General features: G+C 27.9%; 1 protein-coding gene across 4 annotated transcripts in view; it reads left to right on the forward strand.

The window, feature by feature from the left end:
• The window catches only part of LOC142228023 (uncharacterized), a 177348-nt gene that overhangs the window by 91377 nt on the left and 62961 nt on the right, over window positions 1-23010 (forward strand). For 2 of the 4 annotated variants that reach the window (XM_075298285.1, XM_075298287.1), the window contains one exon: window positions 8778-8858. The gene's annotated coding sequence lies outside the window, so the exon portion shown is untranslated. The remainder of the gene's footprint in view (window positions 1-8777; window positions 8859-23010) is intronic. The other 2 variants (XM_075298286.1, XM_075298288.1) reach the window with 1 other exon arrangement.

A 23010-nucleotide genomic window follows, 5' to 3' on the forward strand; every position in this document is an offset into this window, starting at 1 on the left:
GATAAACAGAACATGATCTAAACATACAAGGAGATTACCTTAGTGTTTGTTGGCCAACAATGGTGGTTATTTCAGAGGTCGAGTTCCAAAGATTAGGCGGTTGATGAACCTGAACATTTCAAATTAAACCTTTTTTTGTTGATGGTGTGCAAACCCAAAATGCTTGGGATCCCACCTGTTTGTTTTTTTTTTATCTTCTTGGGTTTTCTATAAAAAAAAAAACTAACAACTATGACCTAAGACTAGAGATGGTATCTTCATATCTATGGGAGTTATACATGCCTGTAGCTTGTGGCAGAACAAAACCCATAATTAATTGTTCAAAAAAAGTTATTAAACCAAACGAAAAAAAACTATGAAAGAATAATCCATAAGAACTCGAAAAGCAATTCAGAATCATTAATCACAAAATTCGGATGAAGTAATAACCAAATAAAATAATCCGGGGGAGGGAAGGAGAGACTACACTTAACGAGCTAACAACTGAGAAAATCCAGAGACTAGAAATAATTATGAAATAAAAATGATTTCCTTATAGGCCCTTTAAAGGGAAATACAGTGAAACCTCTAAAAGGTGGACATCCATGGTCGCCCATTTTGTTCACATTTGTTAATATAGCAAACCTCTCATGATAATTTTCCATTTTTGGGAGTTGTCCGATTTTTCTAAGTGTCCAAGTTTGAAACGTATATATTGAAAATTCATCATCTCATTCTTAGTTACCCTTTAGCCATTAACAAAACAAATCCCAGTAATCACTACCTCCAGTCAGCAATCTATGGCAATTTCCATTGTTTATTAGCCCATAGACATTCGTAACGTCTATCTCACTTATTCCATAGACTTTTTGTTTTATTATTAATTATTTATTTTCTTAATAGAACCATCAAACGATGATTTTGATAAACTTCATCCTTTGTACTGAAGTTCAGCTATGCCAAAAGTGGTAAATATTCATTGAGTTTTTTTTTTGTTGTTTTAATCTGGTAGTCTATCAGGCAATGTTTCATCATCGCCATCATAATGGAATAGTCTCCTAATTATTGAATTGTCTAATGACATACAGCAGCCAAGTTTGTTTTCGATTTTTTTCTAATTTTAAGTTGGCAATGTTGAAAATGATCAAAAATATAAATGATCTCATCACACCTATACAATGGATATGGTAATCAGTATAATCAATGAAAATGGCCCTGCTATAGGGGCTGTATGACATGGCATTTAATTGGCGCCGCCAAAGTGTCATGGAAATATTGTTAACAATTTAAAGGAAAAAAGATTTTACTATTATAGGGATTTATAGTTCTAATAATAACGAGTACCCACTATCTAGATTACTTGGGACCAGGCCTCGTACTAGTCCCAGATTTTTTATGATTTTCTTTACTTTAACAAAATGGCATAACTTTTCTTTGAAAAATTTAGAAAAAACAAATTCAATGTGATGAATTCCCACCTTCTAGATTACTTGGTCCCAGTCCTCGTACTAGTTCCAAAAAAAAATATTTTCTTTTGTTTAAAAAATTTGTATAGAATTTTTTGAAAATATTTAAAAAATGTGTTCTTAAACCATTGATACATGGAAAAAGTTTAGAGGCATTTAAAAAAACTGTAGATTTTTATAGAATGACCTCATCACACCTAAGCAATATATCATAAGTATCACCAATAATAATGACCTGGCTGTATGGCATGTTATTTAATCAAAGCATAAATCTCATAAAAAATTAATGGAAATTTAAAGAAAAAAGATTTTACTCGTCATTACTTACGACTAGTCTTCGTACCAGAAAATTATTTTCTTTACTTTTTGAATGGGATTTTTTAAGCCATAAGACTCATGGAAAAATTGGTAGACATTTTGAAGCATTGAAAAACATTTGATTTTTATACTACGATCTCACGGATATGATAATCAATATTATCAATATAATCAATGGCCCTGCTAAAGGGGCTGTAGGGCATGTCATGGAAAAATAGTATAGTCATGGAAAAAATTGGAAAATTTAGGGATATTTAAAAAATATTTGTTTAAAAAAACAACAAGATTTCTTTTTATTAGGCTTTGATATTCAATGTGACGAATATCCATCCTCTAGATTACTAGGGACCAGCCTTCGTACCAGATCTAGAAAAATGATTTTCTTTATTTCATTTTCATTTCATTTATGTATTTATTTGCCTGATATCAGTGTCAAAAAAAAACCAATGGAAAGTAGATTTGGCAAAATATTCCACTTCAACTAAGAGATACTTCACAAATTGTTTATAGCAATAAGGTTTTGACAAAATGTTCTATATAAATAAAATGTTGAAAAAATTTTCTATAGAAATAAAATTTTTAAAAAATTTCTATAGAAATAAAATTTTAACAAAATTTTTTATAGAAATAAAATTTTGATAAAATTTTCTATAGAAATAAAATTTTGACAAAATTTTCTATAGAAATAAAATGTTGGCAAAATTTTCTATAGAAATAAAATTTTGATAAAATTTTCTATAGAACTAAAATTTTAACAAATTTTTTTATAGAAATAAAATGTCCTAATTTACTATAGAAATAAAATTTGGACATAATTTTCTAAAGAAATAAAATTTTGATAAAATTTTCTATATAACTAAAATTTTGACAAAATTTTTTATAGAAATAAAACGTTGCCTTAATTTTCTATAGAAATAAAATTTTCACATAATTTTCTATAGAAATAAAATTTTGAAAAAATTTTTCTATAGAAATAAAATGTTGACAAAATTTTCTATAGAAATAAAATTTTGAAAAAAAAAATTTTATAGAAATAAAATTTTAACAAAATTTTTTATAGAAATAAAATGTCCTAATTTTCTATAGAAATAAAATTTTGACATAATTTTCTATAGAAATAAAATTTTGATAAAATTTTCTATAGAAATAAAATGTTGACAAAATTTTCTATAGAAAAAAAATGTGACAAAATTTTCTATAGAAAAAAATTTTCACAAAATTTTCTTTAGAAATAAAATTTTGACAAAATTTTCTTTAGAAATTAAATTTTATGACAGAATTCTTGATGCTTTGGTAGATTTTGCGAACAAATCCTCTCGAACTAAGAGGTACTTCAATTCTACGTAATAATAAAATTTTAACAAAATTTTCTACAGAACTAAAATTTTGACAACATTTTCAATAGAAATAAAATTTTGACAAAATTTTCTATATAAATAAAATGTTGAAAAATTTTTCTATAGAAATAAAATTTTGAAAAAATTTCTATAGAAATAAAATTTTAACAAAATTTTTTATAGAATTAAAATGTCCTAATTTTCTATAGAAATAAAATTTGGACATAATTTTCCATAGAAATAAAATTTTGATAAAATGTTCTATATAACTAAAATGTTGACAAAATTTTTTATAGAAATAAAACGTTGCCTTAATTTTCTATAGAAATAAAATTTTCACATAATTTTCTATAGAAATAAAATTTTGAAGAAATCTTTGTATAGAAATAAAATGTTGACAAAATTTTCTATAGAAATAAAATTTTGAAAAAAAAAAAAATTATAGAAATAAAATTTTAACAAAATTTTTTATAGAAATAAAATGTCCTAATTTTCTATAGAAATGAAATTTTGACATAATTTTCTAAAGAAATAAAATTTTGATAAAATTTTCTATAGAAATAAAATGTTGACAAAATTTTCTATAGAAATAAAATTGTGACAAAATTTTCTATAGAAAAAATTTTTGACAAGATTTTCTATAGAAATAAAATTTTGACAAAATTTTCTATAGAAATAAAATTTTGACAAAATTTTCTATAGAAATAAAATTTTGATAAAATTTTCTATAGAAAAAAATTTTGACAAAATTTTCTATAGAAATAAAATTTTCACAAAATTCTCTATAGAATTAAAATTTTGATAAAATTTTCTATAAAAAAAAAACATTTTGACAAAATTTTCTATAGAAATAAGATTTTGACAAAATTTTCTATAGTAATAAGATTTTGACAAATTTTTCTATAGAAATAAAATTTTGACAAAATATTCTATAGAAATAAATTTTTGACAAAAATTTTCTATAGAAATAAAATTTTGACAACATTTTTTAATCAAGCTGGATTCTCAGCGGTTTTACTTCTCCATATCAAAACTGAAGATCTGTGGAAATTGCCATAAAAACGAAAATATTTCAAACGAATGGAATATGTCCGTCCATTCGGTCTTTATAATACGATAGTTCAATAATTAATTTCCCGAAATTAATTTCCTAGCCAAGATCATATCAGTACAAAAGTGGTCATACAATTACTTAGCCCAGAAAAAGAGAAAATATATTCCTAGTAGTTACGATGTTCAGGTAGAAAATTGGTAGAATTATCTTACAAAGAATATATAGCTTGTAATTCCATAGAATTTTTTTTGGCAAGCAAATGAGGCTTAATTTCGAAAGCTTTTGGAAATTCCCCCTTAAGAATTTAACCCAAAAAATCAATTCACATTTGCCGCTGTATTTTATTTTTTATTTGTTTTTGTTTTTCTTCGTTTTTTTCTAAGTTGTCTAAATCATAGATTTTGTCCACGCCTTGCTTTTAAATTCCATAGAATCAAGAACCATTTCATAGAGTATTGCCTTAGGTTTAATTTATGCAAAATAAGCTCAACGGACACCTACCTACCAATGGGTTTAATGAACTTTCATTTACTTATAGTTTCTCCCAAAGAAAAAAGAATAAAATCAAAAGACCAAATCCAATTACAATAGAGCACCGTATAAACAATAAATCTTAACCACCTAACATACCAACTCAACTCAACCATCCATTCATCCCGGGAAGCCAACCGAAAGGGAATATGGTAGACCAGAGCAGGAACACCCCAGACAATTGATATTCAAAACTCGTTAACAACATCAGCAGTACAACAGTACGACAAACCAAACCAGAATCAGAAAACTGCCAACCTACAATAGGAACACCAAAGATGGCAAGAAACTTTCTAACTCACTTAGAAGGCACCATCACCTAACAATTCTGGCATATGGGAATCTATCATTGTGTCAAAAGACAAATCCCTCATCGAAGTGATGTTGGGGAGTATTGAACAGGCTAGCCTCAGCCATGTCAAGCAGCCACAAAAGGCTGACAAATTGATATTGGACGCGGTGGCTGTAGAAGATTAAGTCAGACGACGACAACAGCTAACAACTTGACCCACTTTTTCCTTTAGGTAGAACAATACCAAACCATATGCCAAAAAAAATTTGGAAAAGATCGACAATTGCCGATAATGCCATTTTTATGATTTTATCGTGAACATGAAACATTCAATGGAACATGGACATCCATTAAAAGAACATTCACATGTTCCCAAATACATTGATAAATTAATGATACGGAAATTTTCTCCATATACTGATATTCAATTATGGATGCGCAACACTGTTAAAAAAAGATGAAATGGGTCGGCTAAAAAGTAAGAATATTATGACAATATTTGTTAAAATCTATCGGTAAAAGATCTGTCGTGACAGCAAGAAATAAATGGAGTGACAAAAGTATGGACTGGCATCTCGGTTGCCACTCGTGCCAAAAATAATCCACCCGAATTTTAAGAAAATTTTACCACAAATCTGCCAAATCGAAAAATCCCAAATTTTGTCAAAATTTTATTTATATAAACAATTTTGTCAAAATTTTATTTTTATATAAAAGTTTGTCAATTTTTTTTTTTCTATAGAAAATTTTATCAAAATTTTATTTCTATAGAAAATTTTATCAAAATTTTATTTCTATAGAAAATTTTGTCAAAATTTTATTTCTATAGAAAATTTTGTCAAAATTTTATTTCTATAGAAAATTTTGACCAAATTTTATTTCTATAGAAAATTTTGTCCAAATTTTATTTCTATACAAAATTTTGTCCAAATTTTATTTCTATACAAAATTTTGTCAAAATTTTATTTCTATAGAAATTTTTGTCACATTTTTATTTCTATAGAAATTTTTGTTAAAATTTTATTTGTATAGAAAATTTTGTCAAAATTTTTTTTCTATAGAAAATTTTGCCAAAATTTAATTTCTATAGAAAATTTTGCTAAAATTTTATTTCTACAGAAAATTTTGTCAAAATTTAATTTCTACAGAAAATTTTGTCAAAATTTTATTTCTACAGAAAATTTTGTCAAAATTTTATTTCTATAAAAAAATTTGTCAAAATTTTGTTTCTATAGAAAATTTTGTTAAAATTTTATTTCTACAGAAAATTTGTGTTAAAATTTTATTTCTATAGAAAATTTTGTTAAAATTTTATTTCTACAGAAAATTTTGTCAAAATTTTATTTCTATAGAAAATTTTGTCAAAATTTTATTTCTATAGAAATTTTTGTCAAAATTTCATACCTACAGAAAATTTTGTCAAAATTTTATTTCTATAGAAAATTTTGTCAAAATTTTGTTTCTATAGAAAATTTTGTTAAAATTTTATTTCAACAAAAATTTTGGCAAAATTTTATTTCTATAGAAAATTTTGTCAAAATTTTATTTTTATTAAAAAGTTTCTCAAAATTTTATTTTTATAGAAAATTTTGTCAAAATTTTATTTCTATAGAAAATTTTGTTCAAAATTTTATTTCTATTGAAAATTTTGTCAAATTTTTATTTCTATATAAAATTTTTGTTAAAATTTTATTTGTATAGAATTTTTTTTTTCAAAATTTTATTTATATAGAAAATTTTGTCAAAATTTTATTTCTATTGAAAATGTTATCAACATTTTAGTTCTATAGAAAATTTTGTCAAAATTTTGTTTCTATAGAAAATTTTGTCAAAATTTTATTTCTATAGAAAATTTTGTCAAAATTTTATTTCTATAGAAAATTTTGTCAAAATTTTATTTGTCAAAATTACAAAACAAAATTTTGTTTCTATAGAAATTTCGTCAAAATTCTCATTTCTATAGAAAAATTTGCTAAAAATTTTATTTCTTTAGCATATTTTTGTTAAAATTTTGTTTCTATAGAAAATTTTGTCAAAATTTTAGTTCTATAGAAAATTTTATCAAAATTTTATATCTATAGAAAATTATGTCAAAATTTTATTTCTATAGAAAATTTTGTTAAAATTTTATTTCTATGGACAATTTTGTCAAAATTTTATTCTTTAGAAAATTTTGTTCAATATTTTATTTCTATAGAAATTTTTGTCAAATTTTTATTTATATAGAAATTTTTGTTAAAATTTTATTTCTATAGAAAATTTTGTCAAAATTTTATTTATACAGAAAATTTTGTAAAAATTGTATTTCTATAGAAAATTTTGTCAAAATTTTGTTTCTGTGGAAAATTTTGTCAAAATTTTATTTCTATAGAAAATTTTGTCAAAATTTTGTTAAAATTTTATTTCTACAGAAAATTTTGTCAAAATTTGATTTTTATTAAAAAGTTTCTCAAAATTTTATTTTTATAGACAATTTTGTCAAAATTTTAGTTCTATAGAAAATTTTATATCTATAGAAAATTATGTCAAAATTTTATTTCTATAGAAAATTTTGTTAAAATTTTATTTCTATAGAAAATTTTGTCAAAATTTTATTTCTATAGATGATTTTTTCAAAATTTTATTTATATAGAAAATTTGGTCAAAATTTTAGTTCAATAGAAAATTTTGTCAAAATTTTATTATTATGTAGACTTGAAGTACCTCTTAGTTCGAGAGGATTATTTCGCAAAATCTACCAAAGCATCAATAATTCTACCAACGGTGGAAACTTTGACCGACATATGCTCAAACGGATGAGGGGACGAACGTAGACGTAGGATATGAGACCAAACCTAACTGAACCCGAATAGGTATGGACTAAATTCAATTGGATGGATAGGACGTAGATGCATCATTGTTTGCACTGAATGAGGACAAACCTGAAGACGGACATGGTAACGGACTGACTTGCGTTTAAGTGGATGGACGGACTGGAGTAAACCCATATTTGTTTACACTGGCCAGTGTCCTAGTTTTTGGATATATGGCGAATCCTGATCGATGACAAATATACGGACTTATAAAAGTGCGGACTGACGTAAATTCTAACGGATGGGCGGACGGACGTAGATGCATCATTGTTTACACTGTCCACTGTTTTAGCTATGGAGCTAGGACCTAACCTGAATGAGAACAAACCTGAAGATGGACTGATATAGTTACCTAACCTGAATAAGAAGGAGGTTTTTCTCTGACTCATACTCTTTGGTCTACACGTATTGCCAACGGAAATCCCTGGACCAGGGGAACCTCAACTCATTAGATTTCACTCCACATCCTTCGCATTAGACATCTCTTCTTTCTTTGCTGAGACATCTCTTTAGTTTCTCTACATCCTTGGGACTTTTCTATTTTCCTCAATGGTTTACCAATGTATATTTTTGGGTCAAGATGATCTTTCTCCAGTAGTACTAGACTATATCTCTGTCATTTTTTCTATCAGTGTCTGTTGGTAGGTATTTTATATTAAAGACCTTAGGCAAATTTGAAAGCTACTACTCGTTACTCTGCTCCAATCAACCTACCTTATGTCATTGAGAAAAAGAAGAAAAAAAAACACTTCAACATATTCTTCCATTCATCAAAGATTGTTCGCAAGCTCTATGCTCATATCTTACTCAAAAGAAAAAAAGATAAGATCAACTTACAAGCGTGAAATAATTGACACTTAAGCAATTCTCTGTTTTTTATTTTATTATCTTTTCGAAAAACGCATTGCATACTCATGACTTATTGTTTATATTGTTTTTCCATTTCAGCAGTGTGTTCACCAATCGGATCGTAATGAAAGCAATCACGGGAGAAACCAGAATTCTTCAACAATAGACTTTTGCTTTAAGGTAATTTACATTTTTATTTATGATTTTATAGGTCAAACTATAGCTAGATATGCCGAATGATGAATGAGCTGGTTTGTCCTTATAAAGTTAATAATATTTGCCTCTTGGTAATGTGGTGGAATGTTCTTCGTACTACAATGGTGATAAAAAAAATACATTATGGCCATTAATGGCAATAATACAATACATGAAACAATTCTGTCAAGTTTATATAAAAAACAACATATATGTCACTATTATACATTATTGTAATGAATTGACACCATTTAGATACTTTGTGGACCGGTTCCCCAACATTCACAAATGGCGTGTTCTCTCTTTTATCTTCAAAAATTGAAATTTTTGATTTTCTAAACATGGCTTAGACTTAACATTTTTACCCCCACATACTACCCCTATACTACTAGGTGAGAATTAAACATGATCCGTTAAAATACAAATATGAAATCGGATCCGTCTTGTATTTTTCTTAGTTTCTAATTGAGTTCACTGCTCGAAAGATCGCTTCCAAGAAACCCAAATTCTTCTATGTGCCAGTTACACCCAAGAGTTATTTCTGCAAACATTGCGCTTGTTGGAGCAACTCTTCTCTTGGATACCTAAATAGAGTTCACAGTAACAACTATCATATTTGGAGTCTTTTGTCCAGCTCTCCATACTTTAGGTATAATGGCAGCCCGCTATTTCAGACTAACTTAGACTATAAAGTTCAATTGCTATACCACAGTTTTGAACTTCTCTCTCATCACTTATTCCTACCGATTCCATGTTTAATCACCTCCTCCATACCTGGCATCAGTTGACACTCATCATTCTTATTCATTCCTCCGCATGGTGAGACTTTTTACTTTCTCCTTTCACATTTTGAGACCATCTTGATTGCCTTTCATGGTGATCTTGGTTTTTGGGAAACCCTTCTAGGACCTCCAACAGACATTTGTCGTTCTCATATCCTTATAGCATATTATCAGATTGCGAATTCACGAATTCGAAGTACTCACGCAAGATGCGCTTGGTTCCTTCATTCTCCTCTGCATCCATATGTTTGCGAAGACCTTCTTGGTTACTCCAAAATCAATAATACACCCTCTGTGGACCTCAATCAGACATTCGCCATTCTGTTATTCTCCTCTCACTTTATCAAATATACTAGAGTTCCTTTGGGCATGCAAGAATATTCCCATTCTATCTCCCTATTTAACCAATCAATTCCTCTGGTGTCCTAATGTGACATTCCTCAAAATGCGCTGGGTTGCTTAATTTTCGTCCGCATCCTGAGTTACGCAGCCTAAGTTTTCAATCTTATATAACCAAAATCTATTGGTACTTCACTGTTCAAGTAACCAATTCCACTAGTATCCAAAGATCTCTTACGCCTCACACACTTAGCCGGGGTAGCAATGTAAAATACGTTTGGTCATTCTCCTCCGCATCCTGAAACCTAATACATAAGCCCATTTCTTGGTGGTCATTTCTATAGAAATTTTTTGTCAGAATTTTATTTCTATAGAAAATTTTGTCAAAATTTTATTTGCAAAATTTTATTTCTATACAAAAATTCTTGCAAATTTTTATTTCTATAGAAAATTTTCTCAAAATTTTATTTCTATTGAAAATTTTCTCAAAATTTTATTTCTATAGAAAATATTTGCAAAATGTTATTTCTATCGAAAATTTTTGCAAAATTTTATTCCTATAGAAAATTTTTGCAAAATTTTATTTTTATAAAAAAATTTGTCAAAATTTTAGTTCTATAGAAAATTTTGTCAAAATTTTATTTCTATAGACAATTTTGTCAACATTTTATTTCTATAGAATATTTTGTCAAATTTTTATTTCTATAGAAAATTTTGTCCAAATATTATTATAGAAAATTTTGTCACAATTTTATTTCTATCGAAAATTTTTGCCAAATTTTATTCCTATAGAAAATTTTTGCAAAATTTTATTTTTATAAAAAATGTTGTCAAAATTTTATTTCTATAGAAAATTTTGTCAAAATTTTTTTCTTTAGAAAATTTTGTTATAATTTTATTTCTATAGATTTTTTTTTAAATTTTATTTCTATAGAAAATTTTGTCAAAATTTTATTTCTATCGAAAATTTTTGCAAAATTTTATTCCTATCGAAAATGTTTGCAAAATTTTATTTTTATAAAAAAATTTGTCAAAATTTTAGTTCTATAGAAAATTTTGTCAAAATTTTATTTTTATAGAAAATTTTCTTAAAATTTTATTTCTATAGGAAATTTTGGCAAAAATTTATTTGTATAGAAAATTCAGAAGTTTGTTTCTATAGATTTTTTTTTAATTTCATTTCTATAGAAAATTTTGTCACAATTTTATTGCTATAAAAAATTTGTCAAAATTTTATTTCTTTAGAAAATTTTGTCAACATTTTATTTCTATCGAAAATTTTGTCACAATTTTATTGCTATAGAAAATTTTGTCAAAATTTTATTTCTGTAGAAAATTTTGTCAAAATTTTATTTCTTTAGAAAATTTTGTCAGCATTTTATTTCTATAGAAAATTTTGTAATTTTTTTTCTATAGAAAATTTTCTAAATATTTTATTTCTATAGAAAATTTTGTCAAAATTTTATTTCTATATGAAAATTTTTGGAAAATTGTGTTTCTATGGGAAATTTTCCCAAACTTTTATTTCTGTAGATAAGTTTCTCAAAATTTTATTTGTTTAGAAAATTTTTGCAAAATTTTATTTCTATAGAAAATTTTTGTCAAAAATTTTAGCAAAATTTTATTTCGATTGAAAATGTTGTCAAAATTGTTTATTTCTTTAGAAAATTTTGTCAAAATTGTATTTCTATCGAAATTTTTTGCAAAATTTTATTTTTATAAAAAATTTTGTCACAATTTATTTCCATAGAAAATTTCGTCAAATTTTTATTTCTATAGAAAATTTTGTCAAAATTTTTGCAAAATTTTATTCGTATAGAAAAATGTTTGCAAAATTTTATTTTTATAGAAAATTTTGTCAAAATTTTATTTCTATAGAAAATTTTGTCAAAATTTTATTTCTATAGAAATTTTGTCAAATTTTTATTTCTATAGAAAATTTTGTTAAAATTTTATTTCTATAGACAATTTTTTCAAAATTTTATTTTTATAGAAAATTTTCTCAAAATTTTATTTCTATAGGAAATTTTTGCAAAAATTTATTTGTATAGAAAATTCGGAATTTTGTTTCTATAGAATTTTTTTTTTTAAATTTCATTTCTATAGAAAATTTTGTCAAAATTTTATTTCCGTAGAAAATTTTTTCAAAATTTTATTTCTATAGAAAATTTTTTAATTTCATTTCTATAGAAAATTTTGTCAAAATTTTATTTCTATCGAAAATTTTGTCACAATTTTATTGCTATAGAACATTTTGTCAAAATTTTGTTTCTGTAGAAAATTTTATCAAAATTTTATTTCTTTAGATTTTTTTTTTTATTTCTATAGAAATTTTTGTCAAAATTTTATTTCTATAGAAAATTTTATCAAAATTTTATTTCTAAAGAAAATTTTTTTTCTATAGAAAATTTTATCAAAATTTTATTTTTATAGAAAATTTTGTCAAAATTTTATTTCTATAGAAAATTTTATTAAAATTTTATTTTTATAGAAAATTTTGTCAATTTTTTTTTTGTACAGAAAATTTCCTAAAAATTTTATTTGTATAGAAAATTTTTGCAAAATTTTATTTCAATTGAAATAAAAAGAAAACTCCCTTCAATTCTCAATGAAGAAGATAGAATATCTTTCAGTATCTTTAGTCCTCCTCTTATATCTTTTAGATCTCATTTATGAATGTTACACTACAGGATGAGGCATAACATAAATGTCTTCCCCAGACAACATTCAGACAGAAAAAAGAAACAAAACCAAACAAATTCTTTACAATGAATTGCAACAATTTCCTGTTACACAAGACATGTTTGTCTGGCTGACTACCTAGTCTCCAAGACCTACTGCAATGTTGGGACAAAAGGCCTGAATGATGATAATCATTAAAAAATTTTAATGACATCAAAATGAAGGAAATAAAGTACAGAAAAGTGGAAATGTATTTCGTGGTAAAAACATCCCTTATCTCGACAATCAACATTAAAAACAAGAGAGACTGAGAGTCCTGGTCCTTGTCGATTGTGTCAATGAAGATTCTGGCAATGGCAATGGCAATGTACATCAAAGTATCTATGGTCTTGGCATTGATGTTTGACATTGAGGATGCCAAAGGGAAACAGTAACAGAGGGGCATCATTAAACCTCCTGTTGTGAATACTTTGCCATATTTGCAATATTTTTTTTTGTTTTTTTTGGGCTAAGAACGGAGATCAGGTGGGAAGTATTTACAAAAATTATATCCATACAGAAGTTGTAAAATTTCTCGATAATTTTTCGAGGAGAAGAGAATTGGCTTTGCTTGGTTTTACAGTGGATGGTCAGTTATGATGGTAAACACTTCCTGTATTTCTGGGAGGGTTTAATTTTTTTCCAAATCAATGAATTATTATGGCTTTTTTTGATTGCTTTGCCTTTTGCTTACCTTCAGGGCTTTATCTTTAACAGCAGGAGATTGAAATGATTCTGAAGCTACTCTAATAAATCCTTGTCACAATATTTTATTGTCATTTCCTGTCTGTCCTGTTTCCTGCTGCAAAAACAATAGACAAAACAAAATTTTCTAATTTCCAAATGACATATTTTCCACCATTGCATAAAACCCCCTTGCGTGTAGCCAGCTAGCATTTGAAGAGGAACAAATTGCCTGATATCAATTTCCATCCGTCTGATTGTGTTCCTCTAACAATTTCCATAGCCATTATATTTTATACTCGTAATATTGCAATAGCCCTAAGAGTTATCTACCCGTTGAATGTCACCATTGTGAAGCATACACGACGTCATTCCATCCACCCATGGTGGGTTTGGGATCATGGCTGGTGGGTGATGATTCAAGGCTATCATTATGATTAAAATGTTGCAGACAGAGGCAGAAACTGAAAGAGCTCCTGTCGAGCTCTAGACAGTGGATGTCACAACTTTACTACTCATGGGTTAAGGAAACCGCCCCCCGAAGCCATAACTCTCTGGTAACAGAGTATCCTTTGTGCAATTCCACCCCCCCCCCATTTTGTGAAAGTGAATTTGCAATACCCAAATACTGCAAGCGGGAGGGAATTCCAGCTTCAACCATAGCATGGTAGTATTATAACTTCTATTGTTCTTCTTCCCTAATTGTGTCAGGAAAAAGAATGATGCTCTTAGATAGATGCTGTCATAACTTGGCATAACAACAATCGTGGTGACGATGCGTACTCTCTTTCTATGATAGGCGAAACCCTCCTACTGACTGCTCTCAGTCTGTGACCAAGATTATATGATGGTTATATCAGGCATCACCAAAGGATGTTGACTAGAGTTTGCCAACAAAACTTAACCACAAGCATATATATGCAAGGAAGAAAGATGTTACTCAAGTTGTCAGTTGCCAATAGGAACGTAAACCGAATTCTTGTTCCAGGGGGTCCCGAGCGAAAATTTGCTCTAGCCCAGACATTTTTTTAGAGGCCCCCTTTTGGCTACGTCCCTGTTTGGGTCCTTACAGCGTAGTAGTTTGTTCTTATGTTTTTTTTTTTAAGTTTGATAATTAGTTTAATGCTTTCCGGAGATTACATAGTCAAATTAGAGCTGGATTCATAATTTCGAGTGAAATATCAGACACTCTCAAGCGCAGCAATAAAGTAATGTTCATTATATTTAAGAACCAGATAAATAAAATTTTCCATAAACTATTCTGCAAACTATATTGAGGAATAATTTATGAATACAATTTTAAGATATTTTTTTGGGAGCTATAAATATGGGCCCCATGAAAATTAACCCCAAAAAATAATGTGGAAAAAACATCAAATTTTTAAGTTTTTATTTTTGGAGTAACTTAGGGGTTTATTTTCAACTGGCCTCAACGTTGAAAATAAACTCCATCATTTCAACTCAAAATTAACCCCAAATTTCTTTTTGAGATTTTGTTGGTATTATAAATACTGGTCCCATGCAAATGAGCCTCAAACAAACCCCTATTTAAGTAAGACCCAAAAAATCATGCAGAAAATAACAACAAAAAATTGTTATATTTTTTGGGGTGTAACTTCATTCTATTTTAGCAGTATTAAAATAAATCCCAATATTTGAAATGAAAATGAGCACCAAATTTCTTGTTAAAATTTTCGCAGTATAAAAATGGACCCCATGAAAATGAGACCCAAAACCCAAATGGAATTGGGCAACAAATGTGGAGCGACGCCTTATAATGAAAATAAGCCCCAAAACCCAAATGAAACAGGGCCACAAATTTGGGCCAACGCTTTATAATGAATATAAGTCCCATGAAACTGAGCCCCAACAAAATGTAACTGAAGCATGAAAATTGACCCCAAAATAAAATTAGGGCTCATTTTCTTTTTTGATTTAAAAGACCGTGTGAAAATGAACCCAAATTGATGGAAAAATATGAAGTTTTAATTTTGGCAGTATGAAAATGGGCCCCATGAAAATGAGACCCAAAACCCAAATGAAACTGAGCAACAAATGTGGAGCAACGTTTTATAATGAATATGAGCCCCATGGAAATGAGCTCCAAAACATGTACCTGAAGCATAAAAATCGACCCCAACATAAAATCAAGGCTCTTTAGATTTAAAAGACTGCGTGAAAATGAACCCAAATTGATGGAAAAATATGAAGTTTTAATTTTGACAGTATGAAAATGGGCCCCATGAAAATGAGACCCAAAACCCAAATGAAACTGAGCAACAAATGTGGAGCGACGTTTTGTAATGAATATGAGCCCCATGAAAATGACGCCCAAAAAATGTATCTGAAGCATGAAAATCGACCCCAAAATAAAATCAGGGCTCTTTAGATTTAAAAGACCGTGTGAAAATGGACCCTAACTAATGGAAAAATTTGAAATTTTAAGGAAATAAATAGATGAGCCCCAACTTATAATGAATATGACCCCCATAAAGTGTTTAAAGTGGCATCCTGATCCCCGTGAGTGGGATTGGCTACCTCACGTATCGTGTGTGAACGTGCGTGCATAAACATTTTGCCTCGTGAATGTGCGTGAGTGTGAGTGAAATTTCAGTCACGCGTACACCTCTAGTTCAAAGTGGGCTATCGCGAACGCCAAAGTGATAAATATGGCGAGGTCTAAGACTTTCTCCTATACATATATACAAGCGTGGACCAACTTCAAATCAAAAATGTGGAGGTCCCTGGTCGAGGTTCATGGTTTTGTCCTATTGGCATAGTCCAGAGCAGGGCTGTGGAGTCGAGCCAATTTTGCTCGACTCCGACTCCGACTCCAGCATTTTTCATCAGCTCGACTCCGACTCCGGAGTCGACTCCGGGTAATATAACTAAATCTCATTTTAGTACCACTAATTTGTAGTTCTATTGAGGGGGTATATATGGGATATATATATGGATCGATATAAAGTATCGTATTTATTTTTGTGTCAAGAAAGGTCTTAATTTCGCATTTATACCAATTAAACTCTTTATTTAAAATTTAGGGCAATGTTTAATAAATAAAATAATGATATAAATACCCATCATAATATGAGAAGATACCGACAGTATATGTATTTGTGGACGAAAATTATTATAAAGGGTTATATTCCCATATGCATGAATTTGAATCTGAATCGATTTAGACAAAATTGTATATACTTCTAGAAAATCTCTGTACCTAAAATTTAAATCTAACGTTATGGGACGTAACACAATTATAGCAAAAAAATAAAAATGCAAAGAAAGTCTAAAGTCGGGCGGGCCGATTGTAACATACTCTGCACAACTTTGTATTTAGATCTACATTTTGATAAAATCTGAAATCAGACTTCTACAAAATCTCGTGCAATATTTGGGAAACATTCATAATTTTTTATATAGCAAAATTTGAGTCACTTTTACCAGTTTTCGACTTAGCAGTGAGTATCAGTAAGAAAAAAATTTGAGATATTTTGCTATATAAATAGAAATTTTGGAAAAAATTTTGTGTAGTAAATAAAAGTTTGCAAAATTTTCTATAGAAACAAAATTTGAACTAAATTCTCTATATAAATAAATGTTTGAGAAAATAAATTTTTACCAAATTTTCTATAAAAAAACTATAGTAAACAAATTTTGACAAAATTTTCTATAGAAATAAAATTTTGAAAAAAATATCAATAGAAATTTTTGGAAAATTTTTTGTGTAGTAAATAAAATTTTGCAAAATTTTCTAAAGAAATAAAATGCTGCAAAATTTTCTATAGAAAGAAAATTTAGACTAAATTTTCTATAAAAATAAAATGTTGACTAAATTTTCTATCGACATAAAATGTTGTATAAATTTTGTATAAAAAAATCTATAGTAACAAAATTTTGGCACAATTTTCTATAGAAAAAAATTTGAAAAAATTATTAATAGAAATTTTGGAAAATTTTTTGTGTAAATAAAATTTTGCACAATTTTCTATAGAAGCAAAATTTTGGCTAAATTTTCTATAGAAAAAATTTTTTGATAAAATGTTCTACATAAAAATATTTTTATACCCACCACCATAGAATGGTGACAGGGGTATAATAAGTTTGTCATATCGAAGATGAGCTAGATCCGTCCAGGTTTTGATATAGCTCCCATATCAACCGATCGCCCGATTTGGGGTCTTGGGCTTATAAAAACCGTAGTTTTTATCCAATTTGCCAGAAATTGGAAACCTAGAGGTATTCTAGGGCTATAAGGAGGAGTGCTGAAAATGGTGATTATCGGACCATGTTTTAATATAGCTCCCATATAGACAGAACTCCCGATTTTATTTCTTAAGCTTCTAGAATCCGTAGTTTTTATCCAATTTGTCTGAAATTGGAAATCTAGAGGTATTATAGGACCATTACAAGGCGTGCCGAAGATGGTCATTATCGGACGAAGTTTTGATATAGCCCCCTTTTAGTTTACTTCTTGGACTTCTACAATCCGTAGTATTTATCCAGTTTGCCTGAAATTGAAAATCTGGAGGTATTCTAGGACCATTAAGAGGTGTGCCGAATATATTGTGTATCGGTCCAGTTTTTGATATAGTCCCCTTATAAACCGGCCCTCCGTTTTGGGGTCTATATACTAGAACTACAATAGATGTGCTGAATACTGTACGTATCCTTCCATGTTTTTGGCGTAGCCCCATTAGTCCGATTGGACCAAAATAGACCCAAAAAATTATTGAAGTTGGTCCGATGGTCAGACCAAATGGAATTTTTCTGCAGAAATAACATTTGGACAAAAATTTCTATAGAAATAAAATTTTAACAAAATTTTCATAGAAATAAAATTTTAACAAATTTTTCATAGAAAAAAATTTTAACAAAATTTTGTATAGAAATAAGCTACTTAAAAAATTTTGGGATACAATATTATGCAAAAATTTTGTACAAATTTTAAGAAAAAATAAAATTTTGCGATAACTTTCTATAGAAAAAGATTTCTGCTAAATATGTAATAGAAATAAAATTTTGGCTAAATTTTTTACAGAAATTAAATTTTGGCTAAATTTTCAATAGAATTAAAGTTTGGCTACATTTTCTATAGAAATTAAATTTTGGCTAAATTGAAATTTTGGCTAAAATGAAATCTATTGAAATAAAATTTGGACCAAATTTTCTATAGAAATAAAATATGGACAAAATTTTCGATAGAAATAGAATGAGGTCAAAATTTTATATAGAAATAAAATTTTGAAAAAATTTTCTTTCGAAGAAAAATTTTAGAAAAATTGTAACTTTTAAATTATATTAATTTAAATTAGAAAACTGGTCCCCTGGTACGAATTTTGGAAAAATTTGGTCCAAAATAAAAATTCGTTGTTGCAACGCTGGTAAGGCCTCCATATAGACCGATTTCAGATATTGAGGGTACAGAAGGTGCATTTACCATAAATCTAAATTTGCCAGATATTACTTCTCGTAATCATAAAACAGTTGGTGTACTATAGATTTTAGATTTCAAATCAAGGTATTTTTTCTTAATTTTCTTGCACATTTACAGGATATGTTTATGATTCCTTTAAAACTCAAACAAAAATAGTTCTTATAAATCCGGAATCTGATAGGTAAAATCTTTGCATTTATTTTCGGGATGCGAACTGGTTAAACTGATCTGTCATCAAACTCCCATGAAATTTTCAAGGAAATTAGTATATGTGATTCATGGTGGTGGATATTTATGATTCGGCCCGGACGAACTTATTGCTGTATATACTTGTTTTATTTTTTATTTTCTATAGAAATATATGTTGACATAGTTTTCTATAGAAAAAATATTTCTATAGTAATAATATTTCGAATAATTTTTTTATAGAAATTAAATTTTGACAAAACATTCCATACAAATACAATAGTGACAAAATTTTCTATAAAAAACAGTTTTGACAATTTTTTCTGTCATATGTGTGTAGGTATATAGCCTTAAAATAAAATTAAAAACAATAAATTCGAATTATTGTTCGAATTATTTCAAATAAATTGATATGGGGATTCAAATGGATCGATCCAGCCCATTTGCTAGTCTAACATTCTAGGAAACATAAAATGATAGCCGTAATTGGAAGTTGATTTTCATTTCCAATCATGGTGTACATTGATCGAATGCACAACGCATTGGAAACTAATTTGCGTAAAAACTTTTTTAGTTACAAAAATGTGAAGTGTTTTAAAAAATTTGGTTTAGCCGGAGTCGGAGTCGAGCAAAATTTTTACGACTCCGACTCCGACTCCAGCCAAATCTTCAGACTCCGACTCCAAGACTCCGACTCCACAGCCCTGGTCCAGAGTAACCTAATGCGATAGCAAAGTAATATAAGTGGGCTGCTTTCGGCCGAGGCTTGAGAGTTTCTTCTATGAACAGGGTCCAAAATGCACTAACGCGACTCCAAAGTGATATACGTGTGCGGCCTTCGGTCTGGGTTTATGACTTTTTCATATGAAAAGAGTCCATAATGGGCTATCGCAATTCCAAGGTGACAAAAGTGGGCGGCCTTCGACCGGGTTATGAACCTGTTTTCTATGAAGAGAATCCAGAATTGGTTAACACGATTGCAAAGTGATATAAATGGACGACATTCGGCCGAGGTTTAAGACTTTTTACTATGGACAGTGAACCAACAGTTAGGGTTTATTTTCAAACAGTCATTTAAATCAGAAGTCAAAATGAAAGCTAATTTAGCTTTGGGGTCAATTTTCATGCTTCAGATACAACTGAGCCCCATCTTAGGGCTCATATTCATTATAAAACTTCATCTCTACTTTGGGCCCTGTTTCATTTGGGTTTAGGGGGATCTTTTTTCTGGGGTCAATTTTCATACCGCTGATTTTTTTCGTTGCGAAGTTCACCAATGTGGTATCACAATGGACTGAATAGTCTAAGTGAGCCTGATACATCGGGCTGCCACCTAACCTAACCTAACCTAACCTAACCTAACCTACCAGGGATGAAAGGTATAGTTGAAATGGTACTAAATCAGTTTTGAAAATGTACTTTTCTACAATATAAGGTACTTTATTTTTACTAAAGTGGTTTGGATTGAAGCGTATGTCATGAAAGTTGGAAAAAGTATTAACTGCATCTGAAAACGATATAAAATCGAAAGAGACACTCGAGGAATTCTAAAAGGGCTGCAAAGTGTAAAAGTCAGGGTTTGAGAACTTTCTGGGCTTTGAGGACTTTAAGCGGAATAGAGAACATTTTGCACAACCTTCTTTTAGCCGTAATATGTACTTATTGGAAGAATTTGAAATATCTATAGGTAATAGGTATTTTCTTAAGTTAACGTGGTATCACAATAGACGACTTGTCTAAATCAGGCTGGCATTATAAGCTAACCCAACCCAACTTTACTTAGGGTAGGTTAGCAAAAGCTTCTATCATTGGGAAACAAGAAGCATTACTATGGATCCTTTAGAAATGTCACAGTGTCTCTAGTGTTTACCTCAAAAGGGTACAAATGATGATATTATTTCCATCAACATAGGGGATTAACACATATGCATTGCAAACACAGTTGGCACAGTTGGTAGAATTCTACCAAAAATGGTAGATTTTTTGTACTGTTTGGTAGATTAGAAGAATTTTTGATGTTTTGGTAGAATTTGCAAAAAATTTCTATAAAATAAAATTTATGTCAAAATTTTCTATAGAAATAAAATTTTGGCAAAATTTTTTATAGAAATAAAATTTTGAGAAAATTTCCGATAAAATTAAAATGTTGATAAAATTTTCTATAGAAATATAATTTTGAGAAAATTTTCTATAGAAAAAAATTTTGACAAAATTTTTCAAAACTTTTATATAGAAAAAAATAATTGACAAAATTTTCCATAGAAATAAAATTTTGACGAAATTTTCTTTAGAAATAAAATTTTGACAAAATTTTCTATAGATATAAAATTTTGACCAAATGTCTATAGAAATAAAGTTTTGACAAAATGTTGTATAGAAATAAAATTTGACAAAGATCAAAGATGATAGAAGATCTATAGAAATAAAATTTGGAAAAAATTTCTATAGAAATAAAATCTTAATAAAGTCATGTCAAGCTCGAGGTCTTTTTTAAATGTTTTATTTATTTTTCCAAATATTTCCCGATTACGATACTATTGCACTGCAAAACAGACAGATGACGAGTGTAGGTAATCTACTGTAGGTTAGTTTAGGTGGCAGTCCGATGTATCAGGCTCACTTCGACTATTTAGTCCACTGTGATATCACATTGGTGAACTTCTCTCTTATCACTGAAATCTGCCCGATTTCATGTTAAGCTCAATGACAAGGGACCTGCCTCCCGAACGGCGTTCTACATTATAGTGCAATCACTTAGAGAACCATTGAAACCCTCAAAAATGTCACCAGTATTACTGAGGTGGTATAATCCAACGCTGAAAAACTTTTTGGTCTTCCGTAACTTTAAGTATTTTTGTGTTGTCAAAACTATACATACCCCTGATACAAGCGATTCAGTATAGAAATAAAATTTTGACAAAATTTTTTATAGAAATAAAATTTTGACAAAATTTTTTATAAAAATAAAATTTTGAAAAAATTTCTATAGAAATAAAATTTTTGCCAAAATTTTCTGTAGAAATGAAATTTTGACAAAATTCTCTAAAGAAATAATTTTCTAGAGAAATAAAATTTTGACAAAATTTTCTAAAGTAATACAATTTTGACAAAATTTTCTAAAGTAATAAAGTTTTGACAAAATTTTCTATAGAAATACAATTTTGACAAAATTTTTCTAGAAATAATATTTTGACAAACTTTTCTATAGAAATAAAATATTGACAAAATATTCTATAGAAATAAAATTTTGACAAAATTTTCTATAGACATAAAATTTTGACAAACTTTTCTATAGAAATAAAATTTTGACGAAATTTCTATAAGAACAAAATTTTGTTATGTAATTTTGACAAAATTTTCTTTAGATAAAACATTTTGATAAAATTTTCTATAGAAAAAAAATTTTGACAAACTTTTTTATAGAAATAAAATTTTGACAAACTTTTCTATAGAAATAACATTTTTAACAAATTTTTCTATAGAAATAAAATTTTGACGAAATTTTCTTTAGAAATAAAATTTTGACGAAATTTTCTATAGAAATATTATTTGACAACATTTTCTATAGAAAAAAAAAATTGACAAAATTTTCTATAGACTTAAAAATTTTCAAAAAATTTCTATAGAAATAAAATTTTGGCAAAATTATCTATCGAAATAAAATATTGCCACAATTTTCTATAGAAATAAAATTATGATAAAATTTTCTATAGAAAAACAATTTTGACAAAATTTTCTATAGAAATAAAATTTTTAGCAAATTTTCCTATAGAAATAAAATTTTGACGAAATTTTCTTTAGAAATAAAATTTTGACGAAATTTCTATAGAAACAAAATTTTGTTATGTAATTTTGACAAACTTTTCTGTAAAGATAAAATTTTGACAAAATTTTCTATAGAAATAAAATTTTTACGAAATTTTCTATAAAAACTACATTTTGACCAAATTTTTTATAGAAATAAAATTTTGACAAAATTTTCTATAAA

Source organism: Haematobia irritans, chromosome 3, assembly GCF_050003625.1.
Source record: "Haematobia irritans isolate KBUSLIRL chromosome 3, ASM5000362v1, whole genome shotgun sequence".
Lineage (NCBI taxonomy): Eukaryota > Metazoa > Arthropoda > Insecta > Diptera > Muscidae > Haematobia > Haematobia irritans.